The sequence below is a fragment of the Peromyscus maniculatus genome, chromosome X (genome assembly GCF_049852395.1).
Source record: "Peromyscus maniculatus bairdii isolate BWxNUB_F1_BW_parent chromosome X, HU_Pman_BW_mat_3.1, whole genome shotgun sequence".
Classification (NCBI taxonomy): domain Eukaryota; kingdom Metazoa; phylum Chordata; class Mammalia; order Rodentia; family Cricetidae; genus Peromyscus; species Peromyscus maniculatus.
In genome coordinates this window covers 30,115,499-30,125,827 of record NC_134875.1, presented here as the reverse complement: position 1 = coordinate 30,125,827, position 10,329 = coordinate 30,115,499, and the positions used below count along the sequence as shown (strand labels likewise).

Here is a 10,329-nt window from a genome sequence, read left to right as displayed (position 1 = left end):
TCAAACTGTCTGTGTGTTTATGCCAATACCATGCAGTTTTTATTACTATAGCTCTGTAGTACCACCTGAAATCAGTGATTGTGGTAACTCCAGAATTTCTTTTATTGTTTGGGATTATTTCAGCTATACTGGGCTTTTATTTTTCCACATGAAATTGAGTATTGTCCTTTCAAGGTCTGCAAAGATCATGTTGGAATTTACAAGTATTGCTTTGAATCTGTAGATTACTTTTGTAGGATGGCCATTTATTTTTACTATATTGATTCTACCAATCCATGAGAAGGAGAGATCTTTCAATCTTCTGATACCTTCTTCAGTTTCTTTCTTTGAATACTTGAAGTTTTTGTCATACAAGTCTTTCACTTGCTTAGTTAGAGTTACAACAAGTTGTTTTATATTGTTTGTTTCTATTTGGAAGGATGTTGTTTCCCTGTTTTCTTTCTCAGACTGTTTGTCGTTTGTATATAGGAGGGGTAGTGATTTTTTTTTTTTTTTTTTTTAGATCTTGTATCCAGCTTCTTTGCTGAAGGTGTTTATAAGCTGTAGGAGTTCCCTGGTATAATTTTTGAGTCCTGTTATGTATGCTATCATATCATCAGCAAATACTGATACTTTCTGTTTGTGAGTATTGTATTTATTATTTGTGAGTATTACACTTTTTGTTTGTGAGTATAGATGCTTTCTGTTTGTGAGTAAACTTATCTGAGGGTCAGAGAACAGAACAGCCACTATATTAAAATAGAGGTTAGGCAGTGGTAGCACACGCCTTTTAATCCTAGCATTCCAGAGGCAGAGATTCATCTGGATTCAAGGCCACACTGGAAACCGCCAGGCATGGTGCTACACAACTTTAATCCCAGGAAATGATGGCAGGAAACAGCAAGGTATATAAGGCCCAAGGACCAGGAACTAGGGGCTTTTAAGGTTTGAGGTTTTTAGCAGCAGTTCAGCTGAGATCCGTTCGGGTGAGGATTCCGAAGCTTTCAGTCTGAGGAAAAAAGATCAGCTGAGGAATTGACAAGGTGAGATTGGCTGTGGCTTGTTCTGCTTCTCTGATCTTTCAGCGTTCACTCTAATACCTGGCTCCAGGTTTGTTTTTATTAATAAGACCTTTTAAGATTTGTACTATAAGTATTTGTGCATATTGTATTTAGTATTTTTGTATCTTTGTTCATAATAGAAATTGGTCTGTAATTCTCTTTCTTTGTTGAATCTTTATGTGGTTTGTGTATCAGGGTGACTCTGACCTTATAAAATGAATTTGGCAGTATTGCTTCTGTCTCTATTTTGTGGAATGATTTGAGGAATAGTGATGTTAGTTCTTCTTTGACTGTCTAGTATAATTCAGTGCTTAAACCATCTGGCCCTGGGTTTTTTTTAGGTTGAGAGACTTTTAATGACTACTTCTGTTTCCTTATTGGTTATAGGTGTATTTAAACTATCTGATCTTGATTTGACTTTGGTAAGTGGTATCAAAATTATTCATTTCTTTTAGGTTTTCCAATTTTGTGGAGTACAGGTTTTAAAGTAGGACTTAATGATTCTTTGGATTTCCCCGGTATCTGTGTTCCCCTTTTCATTTCTAATTTTCTTAATTTGGATATTCTCTTTCTTTTAGTTTGGATAAAGGTTTGTTTATCTTGTTGATTTTCTCAAAGAAACAACTTTTTGTTTCATTGATTCTTTGTTTTGTTTATTTTGTTTCTATTTTATTGATTTCAGCCCTCATTTTGAGTATTTCCTCTTGCCTGGCAGTGGTGGCACACGCCTTTAATTCCAGCGCTCGGGAGGCAGAGGCAGGCAGATCTCTGCGAGTTTGAGGCCAGCCTGGTCTACAAAGTGAGTTCCAGGACAGTCAGGGCTACACAGAGAAACCCTGTCTCAAAAAAAAGAGTATTTCCTCTCATCTACTCCTATTGGGTATACTTACTTCTTTTTGTTCTAGAGTTTTCAGATGTGCTGTTAAGTTGAAAGTGTGAGAGCTCTCCTTTTTTTATGTAGACACTTAGTGCTATGAACTTTCCTCTTAGCTTTGACTTTCATGATGCCCCCTAAGTTTGGGTATGTTGTGTATTCATTTCATTGAATTCTCGAAAGTCTTTAAATTTCTTTACTTCTGTCTTGATTCAGTTTTCATTCCGTAGAAAGTTGCTTAGTTTCCATGAGTTTGTAGGTTTTTTGTTGTTCTTTTATGTTGAAATCCAGCTTTGATATGTAGTGGTCTGATAGGATGCATGAGGTGGTTTCAAATTTTCCTGTATCTGTTAAGACTTGCTTTGTGACTGAGGATGTGCTTAACTTTGGAGAAAGTTCTGTGATGTGCTAAGAAGAAGGTATATTCCTTTATATTTAGTTAGATGTTCTGTATACATGTGTTGTAGAATATTGCTTTAATTATGTAAAGATGTGCTGCATTTGTTTCACCTTGCCTGCCTAAGACACCTTATTAGTCTAATAGAGAGCTGAACAGACAATAGGTAGGCAGAAGAAGGATAAGCAAGGATGGCAGGCAGAGAGATATATAGGAGAAGAAATCTAGCCTTGGGAGAAGAACAAAAGAAGAGAAGGAGGAGGAGGAAAGATCGAGGGATACGCCCAGGGCAAGAAGCCAGGCAGCTGCTGGCTGGCCAGATGTGAGAAGCAGTAAAAAGCCCCAAGGCAAAAGGTGGATGAGTAAATTTAAGTTAAAAGTAATAATAAATCTCTGTGTCATGATTTGGGAACTGATTGGTGGTCCAAAAAGAAAAAGTCTGTTACAGATATGTGTTAAGTCCATTTTGGCTATCATATCTGTTAGCTCCAGTATTTTTCTGTTTAGTTTTTGGCTTGATGATCAGTCCATTGTTGAGAGTGGAGTATTGAAGTCACTCACTGTTGATGTGTGAGGGTCAATGTGTTATGTAAGTTTTAGTATTTTTTTAAAATAAATCTTATTGTCCTTGAGTTTGGGGCATAAATGTTAAGAAGTGAAATATCTAGGTGGATTTTTCTTTTCATGAGTATGAAGTGTCTGTCCTCATCTCTTTTGATTAATTTTGGCTTGAAATCTATTTTGTTAGATATTAGAATGGCCAAACCAGCTTGCTTCTTAGGTCCATTTGCTTGGAAAATCTTTTTCCTACCCTTTATTCTGAGGCAATGGCTACCTTTGCTGTACATATCTGTTTCTTGTCTGCAGCAAATGGATACTGTTTTCATATCCTTACTGTTAGTGATTTTATTGGAGAATTGAGTTCACTCATATTGAAAGACATCAATGACAAATGATTGTTAATTTCTGTTATTTTGTTGTTGTTGGTGTTGTTGCTAGTTGTGGTGTGTATGCGTGTGTATGTGTGTGTGTGTGTGTGTGAGTGTGTGTGTGTGTGTGTGTGTGTGTGTGTGTGCTTGTGTGCTTGTGTGCTTATCTTCTTTTGGTTTTGCTAGTGTGGGATTATTTGTTTCCTGTGTTTTCATGGATGTAGTTGACATTCATGGGTTGAGGTTGTCCTTCTAGTACCTTCTGTATGCCTGGATTTGTAGATATTGTTTAAATTTGACTTTACCAAAATATATCTTATTTTTTCCATGTATGGTGATTGAAAGTTTTTCTGGGTATGGTAGTATGGACTGGCATCTGTGGCCTCTTAGTGTATGCAGTACATCTGTCCAGGTCCTTTTGGGTCTTACAGTCTCCATCGAGAAGTCAGGTGTAATTGTAATATGTCTTCCTTTATACTTGCTCTTTTTCCTTTGAGCTTTTAATAATCTTTCTTTGTTCTCTAGGTTTAGTGTTTTGATTATGTGGCAAATGTACTTTCTTTTCTGGTCTATCTTAGTTAGAGTTTTATTGCTGTGATAGACCACCATGACCAAAAACCAAGTTTGGGATGAAAAGGTTTATTTGACTTATACTTCAGTATTGCTGTTCTTTACTGAAGGAAGTCAGGACAGGAACTCAAACAGGGCAGGTTCTCAAAGGCAAGGGCTGATGCAGAAGTCATGAAGGGAAGCTGCTTACTTGCTTGCCTCCCATGGCTTGTTCAGCCCACCTTCTTATAGAACCCAGGACCAACAGTTGGGGGATGGCACCACCCACAATAGACTGTACCCTCCCCCACTGATCACTAAATGAGAAAATGCCTTACATCAGCATCTAAAGGAGGCATTTCCTCAGCTGAGGCTCCTTCCTCTGATGGCTCTATAGCTTGTGTTAAGTTGACACACAAAGCCACCCAGTCCATTGTCCAATCTATTTGGTGTTCTGTATGCTTTTTGTATCTTTATAGGCCATTCCTTCTTTAGGTTAGGAAAATTTTCTCCTATAATTTTGTTGATAATAATATCTGGGCCTTTGAGCTGGAACTCTTCTCCTTCCTCTATTCTTATTATTCTTAGGTTTTTTTTCATAGTGTCTCAGATTTCCTGCATGTTTTGTGTCAGGAATTTTTTAGATTTAACATCTTCTTTGACCAATGTATCTATTTCTTTTGTTGAATCTTCAATGCCTGAGATCCTTTCTTCCATCTCTTGTTTTCTCTTGGTTAAGCTTGCCTCTATTTTTCCTGTTCACTTACCTAGATTTTTCATTTCTAGACTCTTCTGAATTTGTATTTTCTTTATTACTTCTATTTCCATTTCAGGTATGGAACTGTTTTATTCATTTTCTTCAACTTATTTTGTTTGTTTTCTTAGCTCTCTTTAAAGGATTTATTTAGTCCTCCAACTTTTACACCACTCTTTTTTCACACTTTCATTTTCTTTATTTTTCATTGATACCATATGTATACAAAGTTTCTAAAAAGCTACAAAATGCCCATCACTTTATCAAGAAGCCATCAATATGTGTCACTTTGCAAAAACATGAAAATACCTGCTTGAACTGACATAAAAATAGCGTTTTTAAAGTGATGAATTAATTGCTTTAACTGTCATGGATATTAAAGTTACCATACATATGTACTGCAAAAGCTAGAAAACATTACTTTTACAAAGTATTTTATAAAAAAAACTCTGCACATGAACCCTATAATTTTCATAAAACATTCATACTGAAGATAAATTTACTTTAAAGCCAACACTTAGAACATTTTTCAACAAAAAGATACCAGTACCTGAACATAAACATTACTGATTTCTTTAAGGGTTTTATTCATTTCCTCTTTAGGGACCTCTATCATCTTCATAAAGTTGGTTTTAAGGTCTTTTTCCTGGATTTCAGCTGTGTTGGAATATTGAGGGTTTTGGTGGAGTAGGATAGACGAGATAGATGGTGATATAGTGCCTTGGCTGATGGTTTTTGGCATCTAGGCACCTGGATTTGGGGTAATTATATGTCGAGGTGCTTATTTCTGAGTTTGTCTTTGTTGGAGGAGTGTTCTGTTCCTTGATTTTTGTTTCCTCCTTGGTCTTCTGGCCAGTGTGGCCTATAGTTGAGCAGGGGGTCTCCACCTCGGTTGTTTCTTAGACTTCTGGTGGCTAGTGTGGCCTCTGGTTGAGGAGAGGCTTCTGCCCAAGATGGCATCTGGGACATGGTGCTAAGGAGTAGTTGGGGGCTCTGAGAGAGTGGGGAGGAGTCTACTGGCAGTTGCTCTACCTGGATTTCTGGATGCTGTCTTGGCCTCTGGTCAAGCAGAGAGTCTTCTCCTGATTCGGGGCTGGGGCATGTTGATGAGGAGGGGAGCAGGGATTGATGTGGGGGGCACCTAGAGAGTAGGGGAGGTCTTTGGGTTGGCAGCTACTTGAAATTCTGGAGTAGGGAATGGTTTCTTATCAAGCATTATGTTCTTTTCCTGAGTTGGGGGCTGAGAGACAGTGATGAGGAGGGGAAAGTGGATTTAGGATAGTGTTGGGGGTATACTGAGAGAATGGGGGAGGTCTGAGGGTGGACAACCTACCTGGAATTCTGGTGGCCACATGTCTTCTGGTGAAGCAGGGGATCCCAAAAGAAATTTTAAAGAGCTAAAAATAAATCCTTCTTCCACTCAAAAATAAAAGTAAAATCGAAAGTAAATTCTTCATATAGGAAGAAAAGAAAAATAATTAGCACTTGCATAATAGTCAAAGGTCTGTAGTAACAAGTTGTTTGATAAAGTAAGAAAAATCAGACATGAAATAATAGAAAAATTGCTGGAAATTTTTTCTTACTGTTATTCTCATACTGCATAGTTTTTAGTTCAGGGAGTCAACAGCTGTTTCTAATTCATTTTCTTGACCCAGAATGAGCATAGTGAAGTAATTTTGTGGGGGTTGTTTGAGGAATTTGGAACTCAGGCAAATGAAGGAATTCTGACTCCCTCATGATGGATTCTTAATCCTCTAGAAACTTAAGTGGAAGCAAAGTCTTCCATAAGTTGCCCTGGTCATGGTGTTTTATTATATCAACAGAAAAGTAACTAATACAATAACTATATGAAAACACATAGACAATAGAATACTTTGAAAATAGTGGAGTTATTTTTCAGTAAAAGCAATTTCAAAATGACTATTGGCAAAATTTTCTCCAGCAGTTTTGGAGGACAAACAAATGTGGTTTATATTTTTAATGTTTTTAAAGAAAAATAAGTAACCAAAAATTTATATGTGGAAAAGTGTTCTTCAAAAAGGATGAAGAAATGTTAAGGTCAGAATTGTAGAATGCTAGAATGTAGTAGAAAAATATAAATCTCTAGTAAAAGTAAAAACATGGGCATCTCTTCATAACTTAAGGTTTTAATTTCACTATTTATTAATTTTCATTTATTTTGTGTTTTTTTTTACTTATTTATTTTTGTTTTTGGAAGATTGCTTGCCATATTATAAGTGTAGAGATCAGAGGTCCAGTTCAATTGTTGGATCTTGCCTTTCATTTTATCAAGGCTTCTCTGCTATGTATTTCAGGCTAAGTGTCTCTGTTTTCTACCTTGCTTTAGGAATTCAGTTTTGCAAATTAACTCTTTTACCACCCATTTTTCTAACACAAATATAGAATCTTTATTAGCTTTCTTTAAACAATTGCTGGAACTGGTATCAAAGATAAATAGAAGGCGCAGTTTTACTTGGTTTTGTTATCAGATTTTGGCAGGTTTATTTTCTTGTGGGTTTTTTTTGTTCCTTTTCTTTTTTAAAAACATACAAATAAAACATGAAAAACTCAACCTCAAAAACAAAATTTAAAAAACAAAACAAGAATAACAAAACAAAACAAAAAAGCCGTAATAGTCTAAAACAAAAGTCTTTAGCTGTGTTCTAGACATCAACAGGCTACATCAATAAAATCCAATGGTATAAATGGAAATTTAGAACTGTTTGCTAATGACAAGTCAATAGGACAAAGTTCTGGAAACAACTTTTTTTCAGTTAGCCACACTAGCAGGGACCCAGCAGCAGTTGCCAAAAGGAACTTTTCCAACATAAAAAAGGAGTACTGACATCTGACAAATAATATGGATTTTTTTCTTGCTTCCAAAATGTTTATCAAATCCTGTGTCTCCCAAGAAATGAAACATCTACTGTTAGTGAAAAGCAAGATGCACTCCTAGGGATATTGCTGTTAAACTCCAGTTTGTATCGTGAGCAGGAAGGTCAGTCTTCCCTCTTCTTTAAATATCTATTCCTCCTAAGGTATCATTCTAGAAAGCAGGAAGGGAAGGGCTAAAAGTTCAGGGCAGTAAAAAGTTGGGGTAATGGGGCACACAGCATGAACACAAGTGAAATTAAACCTGTACAAATCAAAGCAGTTTATAGCAGACCACGCTGAGACACCAAAGGCTGGTTGAAGGGTTTTACCATTCTGCAGGAGCCAGGGCTCTGTGCTGTGTGGAGATCAGGGCCAAGTAATCCATTGCCTTGGAATTGCAATCCTCCTGCCCATGGCAAACCCTGGTTTCTGCATCATGCCTTCCTGGTGAGGGCCTCCTCTTATTCCTGAGACCACCTTCCCTGGCAACATGAGTCTTCTCTTCCACATCCAGACGACTGCATCTCAGAACAAGATGGGCCTATTGTTAAAGACCTTCTGAACAGGCTCAAGAATTATCAAATACAAGAAAACCAAAGTTGGATAACTTCCCAGCACTATTAAAGTGCAGCTCCACCACTTTCCCGTAATTTTGGAAAAATTCCATCAGTTCTGAGTTGTCAACCTCATGTGGCAGGTTCCTGATTTAGAGTTGGTGACTGTCACCTTGTGCCTTACCATCCATCAAGATTCCACATGGCCTGTTTCACTAGCCTCTCAGATTAACGAGGGCTCCTTTTAAGGAGGGATATTTATCCATTCCTCTTGAACTCCCTGATCTCTCTGAGGCCCTTGTGGTGGAAATTGAGATTCAGCCTTAGATTTCTGTAAGGGCTGTGAAGGTGGCACTTAGACCACATGAGGTAATGTCCCCATCATTGGAACAGCTCCACTGAAAGGGAGATTCTTACTTGTCACAGATGCTCAAGAAAATTTTCTCAAGTCCTCCTGTGCTGGGGTAAAGTCCACTGGGGCTGGGAAAGTGCTCTTCTGCACATCCTCAGGAGCAGCTTCCTCTACTGCAGGCTCAGGCTTGTCTCCTTGGATGTTGGACACAAGTTCCCAGTCCAGCTGCATGTCTGGTTCTGGCTCCAGCTCCACAACAGGATTTTCCAAATGCTCCACCAAATCATTGTTGACAGTCTGATCATAGAATGTTTCAGAATCATCAGGCATGACCTCAGATGTCTGCAGTCTTTTTTTCAGGTTCCTATTTTTTCCTCAGAATCCTTCTTAGGCTCAGTGACAAAGCCCCCAAGACCACATCTTGGTATCTGAAGATGTTATAAACATAGAATTTGTTGGCAACAGAGCCCTCAGGAGCAAGGACAAAGGTCTGTGTAAACCTCTGCAGAGCCTGATTGTTATTGCGTGATCATTTGGACTGCCACCTCATCATTCAGAGTCCTGTGAGCATCCACATGGTGAACCTTGGTGTGGCAATTGGTGAAGTTTTGTAACATTGCTTTCCTGTGGATTTCCATCTGCCCGAAGACTGTATCTACTGGCTTCCCTTTGGAATCCAAGCACCCGTGGGCATTGTAAGAATTCTTTCCATAAAACCTATGCAGCACGTCCTGGGTCTGGTTAAACAGCAGGTAGTTTAACCAGTCTCACAAATTCCTGCCCGACCCATAGGGGACTATTGTTCTCCATAACCATCCCTTTACTTGATTCTACCTTGCTCAGCCATCATCAGAGCATCTTCTTTTGAAATAGATGGGAACAAGTACAGAAACCCACTACTGAACAATGTGGAGAGTGAGAGACCTTGCAACATTCAGTCCTAAATGGAATGCTTTCATTAAATCACTCCCCTCAGGATTCAGGGAACCTTGGGAGGCTGAGCAGCAGGTTGGGGCTGCTGCTCAGAGGAGGTGGTGGCATCCCTCATGAAAATGTAACTTTACATGGATAACAATTATAAGAGCAAAAGCACGTATTTTGAAATGGTATCAGTTCATCAAAAATGAATAATGATTATCTAGGTGTAATGGTACACACCTTTGATCCCAGCACTCAATAGGCAGAGATAGGTGGATCTCTGTGATTTTGAGGCCACCCTGGTTTACAATGTGAGTTCCAGGACAGCCAGGATTGTTACACAGAAAAACTCTGTCTTGAAAAATTAAAATAAGGCTGGAGAAATAGGGCTCAGAGGTTAAGAGCACTTGCTGTTCTTGAAGAGGACCCAAGTTCAGTTCCCACTATCCACGTGATGGCTCACAACATCTGTAACTCCAAGGGCTTTGACATCCTCTTCTAGAAGGCTCACATGTGCTATGCAGACAAAAACCCATACGTATGAGTTAAAATAAAGTATTTAAAAAACAAAAATAAATAAACTAATAATAAAGTTTGTAAACTAATCTGTGGAGCTCAAAGTGCACTAATCCAATGCTGACAAAATAGAAGGGATAAATAACTAGATAAATAACAGTTGGGAAGGTCAACATCCACATTTAATAATGTAAATAACAACTACAGAGACATTTAGCTGGGAAAAAGATAACTTAAAGACTACAATACATCAAGTGACCCTAAAACTTCTTACAGAACACTCTGTTCAGGAACAGGAAAAGCAATATTTTTGGCAAGCATGGAAGATTCCTCAGGGCCAACCTAATGTTAGGTCATATAACTAGTCTTAATAAATTTTAAAATATTGCTATCCTAAGTATTTTATAAATTGGAATGGAATGACAGAAAGAAAACTGGAAAAACACAAAAGTATAGATATTAAATAAAATATCCTCCTAACTAATGAGTCAAAATTAACAGAAGTGAAATATGCATATGAAATACCTTATGTCACATGTAAATAAAAGTATAATTTACAAAAAAATTATGAT

The 10,329-nt window shown here is 37.8% G+C and overlaps 1 pseudogene across 1 annotated transcript; it reads right to left on the bottom strand.

The window, feature by feature from the left end:
- Positions 1-4,702: 4,702 nt before the first annotated feature.
- LOC102928828 (ras GTPase-activating protein-binding protein 1 pseudogene) lies at positions 4,703-9,139 on the bottom strand (annotated as a pseudogene). The gene has a single exon (XR_013047924.1). The product of XR_013047924.1 is annotated as a ras GTPase-activating protein-binding protein 1 pseudogene (transcript).
- Between the last annotated feature and the right edge of the window lie 1,190 nt (positions 9,140-10,329).